General features: G+C 41.1%; 1 pseudogene; it reads left to right on the forward strand.

Moving 5' to 3' along the window:
• LOC121838731 overlaps positions 1–22,503 on the forward strand; it is a 60,981-nt pseudogene extending 38,478 nt beyond the window's left edge.
• Positions 22,504–23,183: the final 680 nt, after the last annotated feature.

Below are 23,183 nucleotides of genomic sequence, written 5' to 3' on the forward strand. Positions count from 1 at the left end.
GTAGTAGTGTCAGTAGTAGTAGTAGTAGTAGTAACAGTAGTAGTAGTAGTAGTAGTAGTAGTAGTGTCAGTAGTAGTAGTAGTAGTAGTGGTTGTAGTAGTAGTGGTAGTAGTAGTAGTAACAGTAACAGTAGTAGTTGTAGTAGTGTCAGTAGTAGTAGTAGTGGTAGTAGTGGCAGTAGTAGTAGTAGTGGTGATAGTGAAGTAGTAGTGGTAGTAGTAACAGTAACAGTAGTAGTAGTAGTAGTAGTAGTAGTAGTAGTAGTAGTAGTGTCAGTAGTAGTAGTAACAGTAGTAGTAGTAGTGTCAGTAGTAGTAGTAGTGTCAGTAGTAGTAGTAGTAACCAGTAGTAGTAACAGTAGTAGTAGTAACAGTAGTAGTAGTAACAGTAGTAGTAGTAGTAGTGGTAGTAGTAGTAGTAGCAGTAGTGGTAGTAGTAATGATAGTGATAGTAGTAGTAGTAGTAGTAGTGATAGTGATAGTAGTAGTAGTAGTGTCAGTAGTACCAGTCCCCAGTAGTATTAACAGTAACAGTAATAGTAGTAGTAGTGTCAGTACAGTAGTAGTAGTAGTGTCAGTAGTAATAGTAGTAGTAGTAGTAGTGTCAGTAGTAGTAGTACTAGTAGCAGTAGTAGTAGTAGTAACGGTAACAGTAGTATTAGTAGTAGTAGTAGTAGTAACAGTAACATTAGTAGTAGTAGTAGTAGTAACAGTAACATTAGTATTAGTAGTAGTAGTAGTAGTAGTAACAGTAACAGTAGTAGTAGTAGTAGTAGTAACAGTAACATCAGTAGTAGTAGTAACAGTAACATTAGTATTAGTAGTAGTAGTAGTAGTAACAGTAACATTGGTAGTAGTAGTAGTAGTAGTAGTAGTAACAGTAACATTAGTAGTAGTAGTAGTAGTAGTAACTCAACATTAGTATTAGTAGTAGTGTAGTAACAGTAACATTAGTATTAGTAGTAGTAGTAGTAGTAGTAACAGTAACATTGGTAGTAGTAGAGTAGTAGTAACAGTAACATTAGTATTAGTAGTAGTAGTTGTAGTAGTAACAGTAACATTAGTATTAGTAATAGTAGTAGTAGTAACAGTAACATTAATTAGTAGTAGTAGTAGTAGTAGTAACAGTAACATTAGTATTAGTAGTAGTAGTAACATTAGTATTAGTAGTAGTAGTAGTAGTAACAGTAACATTAGTATTAGTAGTAACAGTAACATTAGTATGCGTAGTAGTAGTAACAGTAACATCAGTAGTAGTAGTAACAGTAACATTAGTATTAGTAGTAGTAGTAACAGTAACATTAGTATTAGTAGTAACAGTAACATTGGTAGTAGTAGTAGTAGTAGTAGTAACACAACATTAGTATTAGTAGTAGTAGTAGTGTAGTAACAGTAACATTGGTAGTAGTAGTAGTAACAGTAACATTGGTAGTAGTAGTAGTAGTAGTAACAGTAACATTGGTAGTAGTAGTAGTGTCAGTAGTAGTAGTAACAGTAACATTAGTATTAGTAGTAGTAGTAGTAGTAGTAACAGTAACATTAGTATTAGTAGTAGTAGTAGTGTCAGTAGTAGTAGTAGTAGTAGTAACAGTAGTAGTAGTAGTAGTAGTAGTAGTAGTGGCAGTAGTAGTAGTAGTAGTAGTGGTTGTAGTGTAGCAGTAGTAGTAGTAGAAACAGTAACATTAGTAGTAGTTGTAGTAGTGTCAGTAGTAGTAGTAGTGGTAGTAGTGTCAGTAGTAGTAAGTGGTGAAGTGATAGTAGTAGTAGTAGTAGTAGTAGTGGTAGTAGTAACAGTAACAGTAGTAGTAGTAAGTACAGTAACAGTAGTAGTAGTGTCAGTAGTAGTAGTAGTAGTAGTCAGTAACAAGTAGTAGTGTCAGTACAGAGTAGTAGTAGTGGTAGTAGTAGTAGTAGTAGTAACTCAGTAGTAGTAACAGTAGTAGTCAGTAGTAGTGTCAAGTAGTAGTAGTAGTAGTAGCAGGTAGTAGTACAGTCAGTCAGTGGTAGTAGTAGTGATAGTGAAACCCAGTAGTAGTAGTAGTGACCAGTGATAGTAGTTGTTAGTGTCAGTAGTAGTAGTAGTAGTAGTAAGTAGTAGTATTAACAGTAACAGTAATAGTAGTAGTAGTGTCAGTAGTAAGTAGTAGTAGTAGTAGTGTCAGTAGTAATAGTAGTCAGCCGCGCAGTAGTAGTAGTAGTGTCAGTAGTAGTAGTAGTACTAGTAGCAGTAGTAGTAGTAGTAACGGTAACATTAGCATTAGTAGTAGTAGTAGTAACAGTAACATTAATATTAGTAGTAGTAGTAGTAGTAACAGTAACATTAGTATTAGTAGTAGTAGTAACAGTAACATTAGTAGTAGTAGTAGTAGTAGTAGTAGTAGTAGTAGTAGTAACAGTAACATCAGTAGTAGTAGTAACAGTAACATTAGTATCAGTAGTAGTAGTAGTAACAGTAACATTGGTAGTAGTAGTAGTCAGTAGTAGTAACAGTAACATTAGTAGTAGTAGTAGTACAGTAGTAGTAGTAACAGTAACATTAGTAGTAGTAGTAGTAAGTAGTAGTAGTAACAGCAACATTAGTATTAGTAGTAGTAGTAGTAACAGTAACATTAGTATTAGTAGTAGTAGTAGTAGTAGTAACATTGGTAGTAGTAGCAGTAGTAGTAACAATAACATTAGTATTAGTAGTAGTAGTTGTAGTAGTAACAGTAACATTAGTATTAGTAATAGTAGTAGTAGTAACAGCAACATTAGTATTAGTAGTAGTAGTAGTAACAGTAACATTAGTATTAGTAGTAGTAGTAGTAGTAACAGTAACATTAGTATTAGTAGTAGTAGTAACATTAGTATTAGTAGTAGTAGTAGTAGTAACAGTAACATTAGTATTAGTGGTAGTAGTAACAGTAACATTAGTATTCGTAGTAGTAGTAACAGTAACATTAGTAGTAGTAGTAACAGTAACATTAGTATTAGTAGTAGTAGTAACAGTAACATTAGTATTAGTAGTAACAGTAACATTGGTAGTAGTAGTAGTAGTAGTAACAGCAACATTAGTATTAGTAGTAGTAGTAGTAGTAGTAACAGTAACATTGGTAGTAGTAGTAGTAACAGTAACATTGGTAGTAGTAGTAACAGTAACATTGGTAGTAGTAGTAGTAGTAGTAACAGTAACATTGGTAGTAGTAGTAGTGTCAGTAGTAGTAGTAACAGTAACATTAGTATTAGTAGTAGTAGTAGTAGTAGTAGTAGTAGTAACAGTAACATTAGTATTAGTAGTAGTAGTAGTAGTAACAGTAACATTGGTAGTAGTAGTAACAGTAATATTGGTAGTAGTAGTAGTAGTAGTAGTAACAGTAACATTAGTAGTAGTAGTAGTAGTAGCAGTAGTAGTAACAGTAGTAGTAACAGTAACATTAGTAGTAGTAGTAGTAGTAACAGTAACATTGGTAGTAGTAGTAACAGTAACATTGGTAGTTGTAGTAGTAGTAGTAGTAACAGTAACATTAGTATTAGTTGTAGTAGTAACAGTAACATTAGTATTAGTATTAGTAGTAGTAGTATTAGTATTAGTAGTAACAGTAACATTAGTATTAGTAGTAGTAGTAGTAGTAACAGTAACATTAGTATTAGTAGTAGTAGTAGTAGTGACAGTAACATTAGTATTAGTAGTAGTAGTAGTAGTAGTAACAGTACACATAGTAGTAGTAGTAGTAACAGTAACATTGGTAGTAGTAGTAACAGTAACATTGGTAGTAGTAGTAGTAGTAGTAGTAGTAGTAGTAGTAACAGTAACATTAGTAGTTAGTTGTAGTAGTAACAGTAACATTAGTATTAGTATTAGTAGTATTAGTAGTAGTAGTAGTAGTAGTAGTATTATAGTAGCAGTAACATTGGTATTAGTAGTAGTAGTAGTAGTAGTAACAGAAACATTAGTATTAGTAGTAGTAGTAGTAGTAGTAACAGCCAACATTAGTATTAGTAGTAGTAGTAACAGTAACATTAGTAGTCAGTAGTAGTAGCAGTAGTAGTAGTAGTAGTAACAGTAGTAGTATTACAGCTTAGTAGTAACAGTAACAGTAGTATTAGTAGTAGTAGTAGTAGTAACAGTAACATTAGTATTAGTAGTATAGTAGTAGTAGTAACAGTAACATTAGTAGTAGTAGTAGTAACAGTTGTAGTATTAGTAGTAGTGTAGTATTAGTAACAGTAACATTAGCATTAGTAGTAGTAGTAGTAGTAGTAACAGTAACATTAGTATTAGTAGTAGTAGTAGTAGTAACAGTAACATTAGTATTAGTAGTAGTAGTAGTATAGTAACAGTAACATTAGTATTAGTAGTAGTAGTAGTAGTAACAGTAACATTAGTATTAGTAGTAGTAGTAACATTAGTATTAGTAGTAGTAGTAACAGTAACATTAGTATTAGTTGTTAGTAACAGTAACATTAGTATTTAGTAGTAGTAGTAGTAGTAACAGTAACATTAGTATTAGTAGTAGTAGTAGTAGTAGTAGTAGTAACAGTAACATTAGCATTCAGTAGTAGTAGTAGTAGTACATAGTAACAGTAACATTAGTATTAGTAGTAGTAGTAAGTAACAGTAACATTTTTTAGTAGTAGTAGTAGTAACAGTAACATTAGTATTAGTAGTAGTAGTAACAGTAACATTAGTAGTAGTAGTATTAGTAGTAGTAGTAGTAGTATTTAGTATTAGTAGTAGCAGTAACATTAGTATTAGTAGTAGTAGTAGTAGTAACAAAAATTAGTATTTAGTAGTAGTAGTAGTAGTAACAGTAACATTAGTAGTAGTAGTAGTAGTAACAGTAACATTAGTATTAGTAGTTGTAGTAGTAACAGTAACATTAGTATTAGTAGTAGTAGTAGTAGTAGTAGTAGTAGTAGTAGTAACAGTAACATTAGTAGTAGTAGTAGTAGTAACAGTAACATTAGTAGTAGTAGTAGTAGTAACAGTAACATTAGTAGTAGTAGTAGTAGTAGTAACAGTAACATTAGTAGTAGTAGTAGTAGTAGTAGTAGTAACAGTAACATTAGTATTAGTAGTAGTAGTAGTAACAGTAACATTAGTATTAGTAGTAGTAGTAGTAACAGTAACATTAGTAGTAGTAGTAGTAACAGTAACATTAGTATTAGTAGTAGTAGTAGTAGTAGTAACAGTAACATTAGTAGTAGTAGTAGTAGTAGTAACAGTAACATTAGTAGTAGTAGTAGTAGTTGTTGTAGTAGTAACAGTAACATTAGTATTAGTTGTAGTAGTAACAGTAGCATTAGTATTAGTAGTAGTAGTAGTAGTAACAGTAACATTAGTATTAGTAGTAGTAGTAGTAGTAGTAGTAACAGTAACATTAGTATTAGTAGTAATAGTAGTAGTAACAGTAACATTAGTATTAGTAGTAGTAGTAGTAGTAACAGTAACATTAGTATTAGTAGTAGTAGTAGTAGTAGTAGTAGTAACAGTACATTAGTAGTAGTAGTAGTAGTAACAGTAACATTAGTATTAGTTTAGTAGTAACAGTAACATTAGTAGTAGTAGTAGTAGTAGTAGTAACAGTAACATTAGTAGTAGTAGTAGTAACAGTAGTATTAGTAGTAGTAGTAGTAGTAGTAGTAACAGTAACATTAGTATTAGTAGTTGTAGTAGTAACAGTGACATTAGTATTAGTAGTAGTAGTAGTAGTAGTAGTAGTAGTAGTAGTAACAGTAACATTAGTATTAGTAGTAGTAGTAACAGTAACATTAGTATTAGTAGTAGTAGTAGTAGTAACAGTAGTATTAGTAGTAGTAGTAGTAGTAGTAGTAACAGTAGTAGTAGTAGTAGTAGTAGTACAGCAGTAGTAGTAGTAACAGTAACGGTAGTATTAGTAGTAGTAGTATTAGTAACAGTAACATTAGCATTAGTAGTAGTAGTAGTAGTAGTAACAGTAACATTAGTATTAGTAGTAGTAGTAGTAGTAACAGTAACATTAGTATTAGTAGTAGTAGTAGTAGTAGTAGTAACAGTAACATTAGTATTAGTAGTAGTAGTAGTAGTAACAGTAACATTAGTATTAGTAGTAGTAGTAACATTAGTATTAGTAGTAGTAGTAACAGTAGTATTAGTAGTAGTTGTAGTAGTAACAGTAACATTAGTATTAGTAGTAGTAGTAGTAGTAGTAACAGTAGCATTAGTATTAGTAGTAGTAGTAGTAGTAGTAGTAACAGTAACATTAGTATTAGTAGTAGTAGTAGTAGTAGTAACAGTAACATTAGTATTAGTAGTAGTAGTAGTAACAGTAACATTAGTATTAGTAGTAGTAGTAACAGTAACATTAGTATTAGTAGTAGTAGTAACAGTAGTAGTAGTAGTAGTATTAGTAGTAACAGTAACATTAGTATTAGTAGTAGTAGTAGTAGTAACAGAAACATTAGTATTAGTAGTAGTAGTAGTAGTAGTAACAGTAACATTAGTATTAGTAGTAGTAGTAACAGTAACATTAGTATTAGTATTAGTAGTAGTAGTAACAGTAACATTAGTATTAGTAGTAGTAGTAGTAGTAGTAGTAGTAGTAGTAACAGTAACAGTAGTATTAGTAGTAGTAGTAACAGTAACAGTAGTATTAGTAGTAGTAGTAGTAACAGTAACATTAGTATTAGTAGTAGTAGTAGTAGTAGTAACAGTAACATTAGTATTAGTAGTAGTCAGTAGTAGTAGTAACAGTAACATTAGTATTAGTAGTAGTAGTAGTAGTAACAGTAACATTAGTATTAGTAGTAGTAGTAGTAGTAACAGTAACATTAGTATTAGTAGTAGTAGTAGTAGTAACAGTAACATTAGTATTAGTAGTAGTAGTAGTAGTAGTAACAGTAACATTAGTATTAGTAGTAGTAGTAGTAGTAACAGTAACATTAGTAGTAGTAGTAGTAACAGTAGTATTAGTAGTAGTAGTAGTAGTAGTAACAGTAACATTAGTATTAGTATTAGTTGTAGTAGTAACAGTAACATTAGTAGTAGTAGTAGTAGTAGTAGTAGTATTAGTATTAGTAGTAGTATTAGTTGTAGTAGTAACAGTAACATTAGTAGTAGTAGTAGTAGTAGTAGTAACAGTAACATTAGTATTAGTAGTAGTAGTAGTAGTAGTAACAGTAACATTAGTAGTAGTAGTAACAGTAACATTAGTAGTAGTAGTAGTAGTAACAGTAACATTAGTAGTAGTAGTAACAGTAACATTAGTAGTAGTAGTAGTAGTAACAGTAACATTAGTAGTAGTAGTAGTAGTAGTACTAACAGTAACATTAGTAGTAGTAGTAGTAGTAACAGTAACATTAGTATTAGTAGTAGTAGTAGTAGTAGTAACAGTAACATTAGTAGTAGTAGTAACAGTAACATCAGTATTAGTTGTAGTAGTAGTAACATTAGTAGTAGTAGTAACAGTAACATTAGTAGTAGTAGTGGTAGTAGTAACAGTAACATTAGTAGTAGTAGTAGTAGTAGTAACAGTAACATTAGTAGTAGTAGTAGTAGTAGTAGTAGTAGTAACAGTAACATTAGTAGTATTAACAGTAACATTAGTAGTAGTAGTAGTAACAGTAACATTAGTAGTAGTAGTAACAGTAACATTAGTATTAGTTTAGTAGTAACAGTAACATTAGTAGTAGTAGTAACAGTAACATTAGTAGTAGTAGTAACAGTAACATTAGTAGTAGAAGTAACAGTAACATTAGTAGTAGTAGTAACAGTAACATTAGTATTAGTAGTAGTAACAGTAACATTAGTAGTAGTAGTAACAGTAACATTAGTATTAGTAGTAACATTAGTAGTAGTAGTAACAGTAACATTAGTATTAGTAGTAGTAGTAGTAGTAACAGTAACATTAGTATTAGTAGTAGTAGTAGTAGTAGTAGTAACAGTAACATTAGTATTAGTAGTAGTAGTAACAGTAAGTATTAGTAGTAGTAACAGTAACATTAGTAGTAGTAGTAACAGTAACATTAGTAGTAGTAGTAGTGTAGTAGTAACAGTAACATTAGTATTAGTAGTAGTAGTAACAGTAACATTAGTAGTAGTAGTAGTAGTAACAGTAACATTAGTAGTAGTAGTAGTAGTAACATTAGTAGTAGTAGTAGTAACATTAGTATTAGTAGTAGTAGTAGTAGTAGTAGTAGTAGTAACATAAGTATTAGTAGTAGTAGTAACAGTATTATTAGTATTAGTAGTAGTAGTAGCTGACAGATATTTGACAGTGATTTATGATCTAAGTCGGAAGTTACGTTACGTTGGAGTCATTAGAAGAGATGGACGTACTCATCTGTACAAACAATAGTACGCAAGTATAAACACCATGGGACCATGGAGCCGACATACCGCTCAGGAAGGAGACGCATTCTGTCTCCTAAAGATGAATGTACTTTGGTGCGAAAAGTGCAAATCAATCCCAGAACAACAGCAAACGACCTTGTGAAGATGCTGGAGGAAACAGGTACAAAAGTATCTATATCCACAGTAAAACGAGTCCTATATCGACATAACCTGAAAGGCCGCTCAGCAAGGAAGAAGCCACTGCTCCAAAAGAGCCATAAAAAAAGCCAGACTACGGTTTGCAACTGCACATGGGGACAAAGATCGTACTTTTTGGAGAAATGGTCCTCTGGTCTGATGAAACAAAAATAGTACTGTTTGGCCATAAAGACCATTGTTATGTTTGGAGGAAAAAGGGGGAGGCTTGCAAGCTGAAGAACACCATCCCAACCGTGAAGCATGGGGGTGGCAGCATCATGTTGTGGGGATGCTTTGCTACAGGAGGGACTGGTGCACTTCACAAAATAGATGGCAACATGAGGCAGGGAAATTACGTGGATATATTGAAGCAACATCTCAAGACATCAGTCAGGAAGTTAAAGCTTGGTTGCAAATGGGTCCAATCATACTTCCAAAGTTGTGGCAAAATGGCTTAAGGACAACAAAGTCAAGGTATTGGAGTGGTCATCACAAAGCCCTGACCTCAATCCTATAGAACATTTGTGGGCAGAACTGAAAAAGTGTGTGCGAGCAAGAAGACCTACAAACCTGACTCAGTTACACCAGCTCTGTCAGGAGGAATGGGCCAAAATTCACCCAATTTATTGTGGGAAGCTTGTGGAAGGCTACCCAAAACGTTTGACCCAAGTTAAACAATTCAAAGGCAATGCTACCAACTATTAATTGAGTGTATGTAAACTTCTGACCCACTGGGAATGGGATGAATGAAATAAAAGCTGAAATAAATCATTCTCTCTATGATTATTCTGACATTTCACATTCTTAACATAAAGTAGTAATCCTAACTGACCTAAGGCAGGGAATTTTTACTAGGATTAAATGTCAGGAATTGTGAAAACGGAGTTTAAATGTATTTGGCTGAGGTGTATGTAAACTTCCCGACTTCAACTGTATGTATCTATGGCAGATACGCCCTAGTCATGACATTGTGACATCATCAACCCGTGCCCATCTGTACCCCCACATCAGACAGTACCACATCGATAAACATATACTCTCTTCCTCCTCCATCCTCTCTCCCCTTTCACTCTACCGTCCCTCTTTCCCCTTTCCCCTTCTATCTCTTCTCGCTCTCTCTCTCTCTCTCTCTCTCTCTCCCTCTCTCTCTCTCCCTCTCTCTCTCTCTCTCCCTCTCTCTCTCTCTCTCTCTCCCTCTCTCTCTCTCTCTCTCTCCCTCTCTCTCCCTCTCTCTCCCTCTCTCTCCCTCTCTCTCTCCCCCACAGCAAACGTCCAGGCCTACGTTTTTCGCCCGTAAATTTGAGGCTAGCGTGAACCAGGAGATTGTTACCCAGCTGGACAGCTTCCTGTTTGGCCCTTATCCACAGGTGGGTGGAACACACAGAGTACACACAACATACACACACAGACACACAACATACACACACAGACACACAGCGACACACGGTACATACACACACCGTACACACACACACACAACACACACACACAACACACACACACACACACACACACATACACACAACGTACACAAACACAACATACACACACACAGAGTACACAAACACAACATACACACACACAGCGTACACACACAGAGTACACTAACACAACATACACACACACACAAACACAGACACACACACACAGAGTACACACCACAGAGTACACACCACAGAGTACACACACACAGAGTACACACACACTGCTCAAATCAAATCAAGTTTTATTTGTCACATACACATGGTTAACAGATGTTAACCCGGGTGTATAAAATGCTTCCCTTCTAGTTCCGACAATGCAGTAATAACGAACAAGTCCTAACCAACAATTCCAGGGTTCTAAAAACTGTCTTATACACAGGTATTGGGATAAAGAATATGTACATAAGGGTATATATAAACTGAGTCCGCTCATCAGGAGTCCCCAGGGTTCTACATAGGCTCCCTATCCTCCAGGAGAACCCAGGGTTCTACTATAACACTGCTCCTCCAGGAGACCCCAGGGTTCTACTATAACACTGATTCCGCTCATCAGGAGACCCCAGGGTTCTACTATAACACTGTATATCCAGGAGATGAGGGTATGTAACACAAAGGAGCATAGTTAAAGTGGCTAGTGATACATGTATTCATCCTCAGGAGTCCCCAGTCTATGATAACACTGATTCCTCTCCAGGAGTCCCCAGGGTTCTACTAATGCATACTGCTCCTCCAATAATGTAGGGTCTAGTAACACTTATCCTCCAGGAGCATTGTTTAATCACAGTGGCTCCAGGAGTGATATATTTACTATAACACTTTCCTCCATCAACCCCATTATTAAAGTGGCTGGAGTTGAGTCAGTGTCACTGACACTGTGTCCAGGAGATCCCAGGGCAGCATAACACTGCCACTCATGTTAGTGGTGGGTTCTTTAACAGATTCCTCTCCTCAGGAGACCCCAGGGTTCTACTATAACACTGCTCCTCCAGGAGTCCCCAGGGTTCTTAACAGCTCCTCCAGGAGTCCCAGGTTCTACTATAACCTGCTCCTCCAGCCTTCTGGATGACTATAACACTGCTCCGGGGTGAGGAGGCAGTGGCTAACACTGGTTGAGTCCCAGGGTTCTGATCTTTATGGCACTTCCTGGATCCCGGGTGGTCTAGGTGTCACTCATCCAGGAGACACCAGGTTCTACTTAACACTGGTGATCCAGGAGTGCAGGGACCTAACACTGCTCCTCCAGGAGTCCCCAGGGTTCTACTATAACACTGCTCCTCCAGGAGTCCCCAGGGTTCTACTATAACACTGCTCCTCCAGGAGATCCCAGGGTTCTACTATAACACTGATTCCTGCATCTGAGACCCCAGGGTTCTTTTATGACACTGATTCCTCTCATCAGGAGTCCCCAGGGTTCTACTATAACACTGCTCCTCCAGGAGGTTGAAGGGTTCTACTATAACACTGCTCCTCCAGGAGTCCCCAGGGTTCTACTATAACACTGCTCCTCCAGGAGACCCCAGGGTTCTCTGTGATAACACTGCTCCTCCAGGAGATCCCCACTGTACTAACACTGCTCCTCCAGGAGTCCCCAGGGTTCCATAACACTGCTCCTCCAGGAGGGGTTCTACTATAACACCTTTCCTCCAGGAGTCCCCAGGGTTCTACTATAACACTGCTCCTCCAGGAGTCCCCAGGGTTCTACTATAACACTGCTCCTCCAGGAGATCCCCAGGGTTCTACTATAACACTGATTCCTCTCCTCCAGGAGACCCCAGGGTTCTACTATAACACTGATTCCTCTCCTCCAGGAGACCCCAGGGTTCTACTATAACACTGATTCCTCTCCTCCAGGAGTCCCCAGGGTTCTACTATAACACTGCTCCTCCAGGAGATCCCCAGGGTTCTACTATAACACTGATTCCTCTCCTCCAGGAGACCCCAGGGCTCCAGTCGTACTGGGAGAATGTGTACGATGAGACGGACAGCGTTGCCAGCCTATCAGACAGCCAGCTCACTCACTACCACGCCTTCACACGCATGGGCCTATCACGGGCCGCCACGTCACTGCAGGGCCACCCTGACAACAACAGCTGCAGGTCAGTCCGGAAGAGGTGTGTGTGTGTGTGTGGGTGTGTGTGTGTGTGTGTGTGTTTACGTCATGTGTGTGAATAACTGAATTCCAAACCAACCCCTAACACCCCCCCCCCTCACCCATACACACTGGTAGAACAGAAAGAATTGGATAGAGCCCTGTCCAACCCCTACTCTGTGCCCCCTACCCCCTACCCACTGCCCCCTAGACAGTTGTAGTGAGTAGAGAAGGTTTGGAAAGGTTTAGAAATATGGCAAAAATCCCGGCTAGTTTTTCAGAGGGTACGGAGGGAAAACATCACCACATTGCTTGTTATACCTCACTGTCTACCTGCCGTCTGCGCTGTCAAGGTAGAATAGTACAGGAGCCTCAGAAGGTATTCTCACCTCAGGGATTTCACCATGAGGCCAATGGTGACTTTAAAACAGTTACAGAGTTTAATGGCTGTGATAGGAGAAAACTGAGGATGGATCAACAACATTGTAGTTACTCCACAATACTAACCTAAATGACAGAGTGAAAAGAAGGAAGCCTGTACAGAATAAAAACATATTCCAAAACATACATCCTGTTTGTAACGCGGCACTAAAGTAATACTGCTAAAATGTGGCAAAGCAATTAACTTTATGTCCTGAATACAAAATGTGATGTTTGGGGCAAATCCAATACAACACCTCACTGAGTACCATTCTCCATGTTTTCAAGCTTAGTGGAGGCTGCATCATGTTATGAGAATGCTTGTCATCGGCAAGGACTAGGGAGTTTTTTAGGATAAAAAGGAATGGAGGTAAGCACAGGCAAAGTCCTGGTTCAGTCTGTTTTCCACCAGACACTGGGAGATGAATACACCTTTCAGCAGGACAATAACCTAAAACACAAGGCCAAATCTACACTGGAGTTACTTACCAACTGATGCTCAGTGAATTATCCTGAGTGTCTTAGTTACAGTTTTGACTTTCTACTTGAAAATCTAATGGCAAGACCTGAAAATGGCTGTCTAGCAATGATCAACAACCAATTTGACAGCTTAAAGAATTAAAAAAAAATAGGAAAAAAGTGCCAATATTATATAATCCAGGCGTGTAAAGACCCAGCAACACTCACAGCTGTAAACACTGCCAAAGGAGCTTCAACAACATATATGGAGTGTGGATAGGTATGTAAATGAGATATCCATTTCATATTCAGTACATTTTCTAACATTTCTGAAAACTTGTTTTCACTTTGTCATTATGGGATATTTAATACATTTTGAATTCTTTCCCAAAAATGTGGAATAAGTCCAAATGTATGAATACCTTCTGGAAGGCTCTGTACCTTTTCAAGATCCTCTCAGATCTCCACAGGCACCTAAACCAGTGTTTCTTAACCCTGGGTCCTGTCCAGAATCAACTCCTAGCCCCTAAACCCTAGGCCCTGTCCAGAATCAACTCCTAGCACCTAAACCAGTGTTTCTTAACCCTGGGTCCTGTCCAGAATCAACTCCTAGCCCCTAAACCCTAGGCCCTGTCCAGAATCAACTCCTAGCACCTAAACCCTAGGCCCTGTCCAGAATCAACTCCTAGCAGCTCAAACCCTAGGCCCTGTCTAGAATCAACTCCTAGCACCTAAACCCTAGGCCCTGTCCAGAATCAACTCCTAGCACCTAAACCAGTGTTTCTAAACCCTGGTCCTGCATGGGGACTCAAAACAGGTTCACATTGTAGTGTTTTGCCATAGAACTAGACACCTTATTCCACCAAATCAACACCTCAGACATCAAACCTTTGATTAGCAGAATCAGGGGGGCAAAAACTAAAATGTGCACCCCTTTAGGTTCCCTTGCAGGACTGGGATGAAGAAATACTGGTGTAGGGGCTAGGGGTTGATTCACCAGTCCACTAGCTACTCAGAGGAAACAAGATCTCACCATGACCAAGCTAGGAGTTAGGTTTTATTTAGCGGAGGAGACCAGATCTCATCATTACCAGGCTAGGAGCTAGGTTTTATCTAGCAGAGACCAGATCTCATCATTACCAGGCTAGGAGCTAGGTTTTATCTAGCAGAGACCAGATCTCATCATTACCAGGCTAGGAGCTAGGTTTTATCTCGCGGAGGAGACCAGATCTCACCATTACCAGGCTAGGAGCTAGGTTTTATCTAGCGGAGGAGACCAGATCTCATCATTACCAGGCTAGGAGCTAGGTTTTATCTAGCGGAGGAAACCAGATCTCATCATTACCAGGCTAGGAGCTAGGTTTTATCTAGCAGAGACCAGATCTCATCATTACCAGGCTAGGAGCTAGGTTTTATGTAGCGGAGGATACCAGATCTCATCATTACCAGGCTAGAAGCTAGGTTTTATCTAGAGGAGACCAGATCTCATCATTACCAGGCTAGGAGCTAGGTTTTATCTAGCAGAGACCAGATCTCATCATTACCAGGCTAGAAGCTAGGTTTTATCTAGCAGAGACCAGATCTCATCATTACCAGGCTAGGAGCTAGGTTTTATGTAGCGGAGGATACCAGATCTCATCATTACCAGGCTAGAAGCTAGGTTTTATCTAGAGGAGACCAGATCTCATCATTACCAGGCTAGGAGCTAGGTTTTATCTAGCAGAGACCAGATCTCATCATTACCAGGCTAGGAGCTAGGTTTTATCTAGCAGAGACCAGATCTCATCATTACCAGGCTAGGAGCTAGGTTTTAATCGGAGGAGACCAGATCTCATCACTACCAGGCTAGGAGCTAGGTTTTATCTAGCGGAGGAGAACAGATCTCATCATTACCAGGCTAGGAGCTAGGTTTTATCTAGCAGAGACCAGATCTCATCATTACCAGGCTAGGAGCTAGGTTTTATCTAGAGGAGGAGACCAGATCTCACCATTACCAGGCTAGGAGCTAGGTTTTCTCTAGCAGAGACCAGATCTCATCATTACCAGGCTAGGAGCTAGGTTTTATCTAGCGGAGGATACCAGATCTCACCTTTACCAGGCTAGGAGCTAGGTTTTATCTAGCGGAGGAGACCAGATCTCACCTTTACCAGGCTAGGAGCTAGGTTTTATCTAGGAGAAACCAGATCTCACCATTACCAGGCTAGGAGCTAGGTTTTATCTAGCGGAGGAGACCAGATCTCACCTTTACCAGGCTAGGAGCTAGGTTTTATCTAGCGGAGGAGACCAGATCTTATCATTACCAGGCTAGGAGCTAGGTTTTATCTAGCAGAGACCAGATCTCATCATTACCAGGCTAGGAGCTAGGTTTTATCTAGCAGAGGAGACCAGATCTCATCATTACCAGGCTAGGAGCTAGGTTTTATCTAGCGGAGGAGACCAGATCTCATCATTACCAGGCTAGGAGCTAGGTTTTATCTAGCAGAGAGTCCAGATCTCATCTGTCTTTCATCTGGCTACTGAGCTAGGCTTTCAATCTGACTGTCTGGCTTTCAATCTGTCTGATCTGTCATCATTTCAGGCTGACTGACTGTCTGGCTTTCAATCTGACTGTCTGGCTTTCAATCTGATTGACTGTCTGGCTTCAATCTGACTGTCTGTCTGGCTTTCAATCTGACTGACTGTCTGGCTTTCAATCTGACTGACTGTCTGGCTTTCAATCTGACTGACTGTCTGGCTTTCAATCTGACTGACTGTCTGACTGTCTGGCTTTCAATCTGACTGTCTGGCTTTCAATCTGACTGACTGTCTGGCTTTCAATCTGACTGTCTGGCTTTCAATCTGACTGACTGTCTGGCTTTCAATCTGACTGTCTGGCTTTCAATCTGACTGTCTGGCTTTCAATCTGACTGACTGGCTTTCAATCTGACTGACTGGCTTTCAATCTGACTGACTGGCTTTCAATCTGACTGACTGGCTTTCAATCTGACTGACTGTCTGGCTTTCAATCTGACTGTCTGGCTTTCAATCTGACTGACTGTCTGGCTTTCAATCTGACTGACTGTCTGACTGTCTGGCTTTCAATCTGACTGTCTGGCTTTCAATCTGACTGTCTGTCTGTCTGTCTGTCTGGCTTTCAATCTGACTGACTGTCTGGCTTTCAATCTGACTGACTGTCTGACTGTCTGGCTTTCAATCTGACTGTCTGGCTTTCAGTCTGACTGTCTGGCTTTCAATCTGACTGACTGTCTGACTGTCTGGCTTTAAATCTGACTGTCTCTCTGTCTGTCTGGCTTTCAATCTGACTGACTGTCTGGCTTTCAATCTGACTGACTGTCTGGCTTTCAATCTGTCAGACTGTCTGGCTTTCAATCTGTCAGACTGTCTGGCTTTCAATCTGACTGACTGTCTGGCTTTCCAATCTGACTGACTGTCTGGCTTTCAATCTGACTGACTGTCTGGCTTTCAATCTGACTGACTGTCTGGCTTTCAATCTGTCTGTCTGTCTGGCTTTCAATCTGTCTGTCTGTCTGTCTGTCTGTCTGTCTGTCTGTCTGTCTGGCTTTCAATCTGACTGACTGTCTGGCTTTCAATCTGACTGACTGTCTGGCTTTCAATCTGACTGACTGTCTGGCTTTCAATCTGACTGACTGGCTTTCAATCTGACTGACTGGCTTTCAATCTGACTGACTGGCTTTCAATCTGACTGTCTGGCTTTCAATCTGACTGTCTGGCTTTCAATCTGACTGTCTGGCTTTCAATCTGACTGACTGTCTGGCTTTCAATCTGACTGACTGTCTGACTGTCTGGCTTTCAATCTGACTGTCTGGCTTTCAATCTGACTGTCTGTCTGTCTGTCTGTCTGGCTTTCAATCTGACTGACTGTCTGGCTTTCAATCTGACTGACTGTCTGACTGTCTGGCTTTCAATCTGACTGTCTGGCTTTCAGTCTGACTGTCTGGCTTTCAATCTGACTGACTGTCTGACTGTCTGGCTTTAAATCTGACTGTCTCTCTGTCTGTCTGGCTTTCAATCTGACTGACTGTCTGGCTTTCAATCTGACTGACTGTCTGGCTTTCAATCTGTCAGACTGTCTGGCTTTCAATCTGACTGACTGTCTGGCTTTCAATCTGACTGACTGTCTGGCTTTCAATCTGACTGTCTCTCTGTCTGTCTGGCTTTCAATCTGACTGACTGTCTGGCTTTCAATCTGACTGACTGTCTGGCTTTCAATCTGTCAGACTGTCTGGCTTTCAATCTGTCAGACTGTCTGGCTTTCAATCTGACTGACTGTCTGGCTTTCAATCTGACTGACTGTCTGGCTTTCAATCTGACTGACTGTCTGGCTTTCAATCTGACTGACTGTCTGGCTTTCAATCTGTCTGTCTGTCTGGCTTTCAATCTGTCTGTCTGTCTGTCTGTCTGTCTGTCTGTCTGTCTGTCTGTCTGGCTTTCAATCTGACTGACTGTCTGGCTTTCAATCTGACTGACTGTCTGCTTTCAATCTGACTGACTGTCTGGCTTTCAATCTGACTGACTGGCTTTCAATCTGACTGACTGGCTTTCAATCTGACTGTCTGGCTTTCAATCTGACTGACTGGCTTTCAATCTGACTGTCTGGCTTTCAATCTGACTGTCTGCTTTCAATCTGACTGTCTGGCTTTCAATCTGACTGACTGTCTGGCTTTCAATCTGACTGACTGTCTGGCTTTCAATCTGACTGTCTGGCTTTCAATCTGACTGTCTGTCTGTCTGTCTGTCTGGCTTTCAATCTGACTGACTGTCTGGCTTTCAATCTGACTGACTGTCTGACTGTCTGGCTTTCAATCTGACTGTCTGGCTTTCAGTCTGACTGTCTGGCTTTCAATCTGACTGACTGTCTGACTGTCTGGCTTTAAATCTGACTGTCTCTCTGTCTGTCTGGCTTTCAATCTGACTGACTGTCTGGCTTTCAATCTGACTGACTGTCTGGCTTTCAATCTGTCAGACTGTCTGGCTTTCAATCTGACTGACTGTCTGGCTTTCAATCTGACTGACTGTCTGGCTTTCAATCTGACTGACTGTCTGGCTTTCAATCTGACTGACTGTCTGGCTTTCAATCTGACTGACTGTCTTTCAATCTGTCTGTCTGTCTGTCTGTCTGTCTGTCTGTCTTTCAATCTGACTGACTTTCAATCTGAATAACTGTCTGCCTTTGCAAACTGCCTTTCTTTGTCTTGACTGTCTGGCTTTCAATCTGACTGTCTGGCTTTCAATCTGACTGACTGTCTGACTTTCAATCTGACTGTCTGGCTTTATCTGACTGACTGTCTGGCTTTCAATCTGACTGACTGTCTGACTGTTGGGTGTTAAATCTGACTGACAAGATCTGTCTGTCTGGCTTTCAATCTGACTGACTCTCTGTTTCACCAGCTCACTGGCTTGGTTGCCCAGTTTGTTCTGACTGTTTGTTCTGTGTGACTGTCTGGCTTTCAATCAAATCAGACTTTGGCTTGTCAATCTGAATGACAGTCTGGCTTTCAATCTGACTGACTGAAATGGCTTTCAATCTGACTGACTGTCTGGCTTTCAACTGACTGACTGTAGGCTTTCAATCTGAACTGCTGTCTGGCGTTCAATCTGTCTGTCTGTCTGTCTGTCAGTCTTTCAATCTGACTGAATAAAATATTTACCTGTAGACTAAAATAAAAAGTCATAATTGTCAATTGAATGTCTGGCTTTCAATCTGACTGTCTGAGTCAATCTGAGGCTGACTGTCTGACTTACCAGTACTGACTGTCTGGCTTTCAGGGGGTACCTGTCTGTCTGTCTGGCTTTCAATACCTGACTGACTGTCTGGCTTTCAATCTGACTGACTGTCTGGCTTTCAATCTGACTGACTGTCTGGCTTTCAATCTGAGTGACTGTCTGGAGGTTCAATCTGACTGACTGTCTGGCTTTCAATCTGTCTGGCTTTCAATCTGACTGACTGTCTGGCTTTCAATCTGACTGACTGTCTGGCTTTCAATCAGGGGACTGACTGTCACTGTCTGGCTTTCAATCTGACTGTCTGTCTGTGGAGGCTTTCAATCTGTACTGACTTTCAGTCTGTCTGTCTGTCTGCCTGCCTTCCTTTGTCTTGACTCAGTCTGGCTTTCAATCTGACTGTCTGGCTTTCAATCTGACTGACTGTCTGGCTTTCAATCTGACTGACTGTCTGGCTTTCAATCTGACTGACTGTCTGGCTTTCAATGGACTGACTGTCAGGGGCTTTCAATCTGAGTGAGTGTGGAGGCTATATCAGGGGGTCTGTCTGTACTGTCTTTCAATCTGACTGACTTTCAATCTGTCTGGGGTCTGTACTGAGTCAGTGTGTAGGGTATGTTGCAAGAGTTCCAAATCAAATATGGAGAATCAGTGTTACATTTACAAACAGGCCTCAGTACTGAGTCAGACTGGGTTTTCCAGCCATGTAAGTCAGTGTGGGGTAGAGGACGGTCAGTGTGGAGGTGTGTGTGAGTCAGTGTGGAGGTTATGGGTACAGGGGCACAAGCACTGAGACACTTGTTGCTGGTTGGGTTATATACAGGTGGGGGACAAGATGTGTGTGTGGGGGTTATATACAGGGGTGATCTCTCTGTTCCTCACTGAGCTCTGTGACTGAAGCCCAGTTTGTTACACGTGTGTTTGAGGACCATCAGTGGGTATGACTGTGTCTGTGGACATTTCAAATCAAATCAAACTTTACTTTGTCAGTGTGGAAATACAGTAAGGGGTACCAGACTTAGTCAGTGAAATGCTTTACTGACAAGCCCTTAACCAACAGTGAGTCAGTGAAATGCTTACTTACAAGCCCTTAACCAACAGTGCAGTTGGAGGTTAATAAAATATTTACCAAGTAGACTAAAATAAAAAGTCATAGGTTAAAAAGTAACACAATAAGAATAAGTCAGTGTGGAGGTTATATACAGGGGTACCAGTACTGAGTCAGTGTGGAGGCTATATACAGGGGTACCAGTACTGAGTCAGTGTGGAGGTTATATACAGGGGTACCAGTACTGAGTCAGTGTGGAGGTTATATACAGGGGGGCACCGGTACAGAGTCAGTGTGGAGGTTATATACAGGGGGGCACCGGTACCGAGTCAGTGTACCCCACAGGTTAGTTGAGGTCATTTGTACTTGTAGGTGGGGGCGAAGTGACATTTCCGTGGATGGCTTTACATTTGGGTGGATGTCTGTGGATATTTGGGTGTGTAATTGTACTGTGTATGTGTATATTTGAGTGTGTATTTGTGTGTAATTGTACTGTTTGTGTATATTTGGGGTTTCCCAGGTATATCCCCAGGGGCCACCCGGTGTCTGTCCATTTGTACTTCCTGTCAGACGTGTTCCAAGGCTACCTGGTTCGTCAACATGCTAGTAACCTAGCAACCAGCCAGCTAGAGACCCTAGAGACTTGGGTCTCCCATAGCAACCACTTCACCCTGGCCCCGGCAACCAACACACTCAACAGACTACAGTTTGCAGAGGTGAGACATGCACACACGCACGTACACACACATACACTTTAAATGTAACCTATCCCTGATCCCTGGTACCTGGGGGAGAGAGAGAGAGATGGTGGTTCTGTCCCCACTGAAACAGGCTTTGGTACCTGAGAGAGAGAGAGAGAGATGGTGGTTCTGTCCCCACTGAAACAGGCTTTGGTACCTGAGAGAGAGAGAGAGAGAGAGAGAGATGGTGGTTCTGTCCCCGCTGAAACAGGCTTTGGTACCTGAGAGAGAGAGAGAGAGAGAGAGAGATGGTGGTTCTGTCCCTGCTGAAACAGGCTTTGGTACCTGGGAGAGAGAGAGATGGTGGTTCTGTCCCGCTGAAACAGGCTTTGGTACCTGAGAGAGAGAGAGAGAGAGAGTGGTTCTGTCCCCGCTGAAACAGGCTTTGGAGAGAGAGAGATGGTGGTTCTGTCCCCACTGAAACAGGCTTTGGTACCTGGGAGAGAGAGAGAGAGAGAGATGGTGGTTCTGTCCCCACTGAAACAGGCTTTGGTACCTGAGGAGAGAGAGATGGTGGTTCTGTCCCGCTGAAACAGGCTTTGGTACCTGGAGAGAGAGAGAGAGAGAGAGAGAGAGATGGTGGTTCTGTCCCCACTGAAACAGGCTTTGGTACCTGAGAGATGGTTGTTCTGAGCTGAAACAGGAGAGAGAGAGAGAGAGAGATGGTGGTTCTGTCCCCACTGAAACAGGCTTTGGTACCAGAGAGAGGGAGATGGTGGAGAGGCTTTGGACCTGAGAGAGAGAGAGAGATGGTGGTTCTGTCCCTGCTGAAACAGGCTTTGGTACCTGGAGAGAGGAGAGAGAGAGAGAGAGAGAGAGATGGTGGTTCTGTCCCTGCTGAAACAGGCTTTGGTACCTGTTCTGGAAACAGGCTTTGGTACCTGGGGAGAGAGAGAGAGAGATGGTGGTTCTGTCCCTGCTGAAACAGGCTTTGGTACCTGGGAGAGAGAGAGAGAGAGAGAGATGGTGGTTCTGTCCCCACTGAAACAGGCTTTGGTACCTGGGAGAGAGGAGAGAGAGAGAGAGAGAGATGGTGGTTCTGTCCCCACTGAAACAGGCTTTGGTACCTGGGAGAGAGAGAGAGAGAGAGATGGTGGTTCTGTCCCCACTGAAACAGGCTTTGGTACCTGGGAGAGAGAGAGAGAGAGAGAGAGAGAGGTTCTGTCCCCAGAAAGAGGAGAGAGAGAGAGAGAGAGAGAGAGAGATGGTGGTTCTGTCCTCACTGAAACAGGCTCTGAGTCACTATTTGTTAAGTGTCTTTATTGTCAGGTTGCTGCTGCCCCTGGGGAAGACATGTGGTACTGGATGTGTCCTGTCACGCTGTCACTGGAACACAAATTTAATTACCATTTGTTAATTAACAGGGAAATCCTTCACACAATTCTCTCTCTCTCTCTACAGTATCTCTGTTTTCACTCAAATCAACCCTCTGTTTCTCTCTCTCTTACAGTATCTCTGTTTTCACTCAAATCAACCCTCTGTTTCTCTCTCTCTCTCTACAGTATCTCTGTTTTCACTCACATCAACCCTCTGTTTCTCTCTCTCTCTACAGTATCTCTGTTTTCACTCAAATCAACCCTCTGTTTCTCTCTCTCTCTACAGTATCTCTGTTTTCACTCAAATCAACCCTCTGTTTCTTGATCTCTCTCAATATCTCTCTTTCTCTGTCCTCCCTCCCCTCAGGTGGGTACAGACTGGGACGCCAAAGAGAGAATCTTCAGGAACCGGAAGCCTCCTGGGCCCCACGGAGGAGCCGGTTGCCATGCAACGCTGGGTCCGGGGACAGAACGTCACGGTAACCGTCGTCTGGGTGGACCCCACCAACGTCATAGCCGCCACGTACGACATCCTGGTGGACGGCGGGACAGAGTACACACACTACCGGCCCCCGTTAACCGTGCCGTTACGACCCGGCGTGTGGACGCTACGTGTGTTGCATCACTGGAACCTGCTGGCCTCCACCAGCTTTGTGGTTTCACCTCTGGAGCACCACGGCCAGCAGCCTATACGCCAGGGTAAACACACACACACACAGCCTATACGCCAGGGTAAACACACACACACACAGCCTATACGCCAGGGTAAACACACACACACACACACACACAGCCTATACGCCACACACACACACACACAGCCTATACGCCAGGGTAAACACACACACACACACACACACACACACACAGCCTATACGCCAGGGTAACACACACACACACACACACACACACACACACACACACACAGCCTATACGCCAGGGTAAACACACACACACACACACACAGCCTATACGCCAGGGTAAACACACACACACTGGACTGAGGAGAAGAACCTGGACACCTCGATATACATCACCTGGAACACACTAACACACACCAAACCACACACACACACACACACACAGCCTACGCCAGGGTAAACACACACACACAGCCTATACGCCAGGGTAAACACACACACACACACACACCCTACACACACACACACACACACACACACACACACACACACACACACACACACACACAGCCTATACGCCAGGGTAAACACACACACACACAGCCTATGGTAAACACACACACACACACACACAGCCTATACGCGCCAGGGTAAACACACACACACACACACACACACACACACTGGACTGAGGACTAGAACCTGGACACCTCGATATACATCACCTGGAACACACTAACACACACCAAACCACACA

This window comes from Oncorhynchus tshawytscha, unplaced genomic scaffold (genome assembly GCF_018296145.1).
Source record: "Oncorhynchus tshawytscha isolate Ot180627B unplaced genomic scaffold, Otsh_v2.0 Un_contig_13092_pilon_pilon, whole genome shotgun sequence".
NCBI classification, from domain to species: Eukaryota; Metazoa; Chordata; class Actinopteri; order Salmoniformes; family Salmonidae; genus Oncorhynchus; species Oncorhynchus tshawytscha.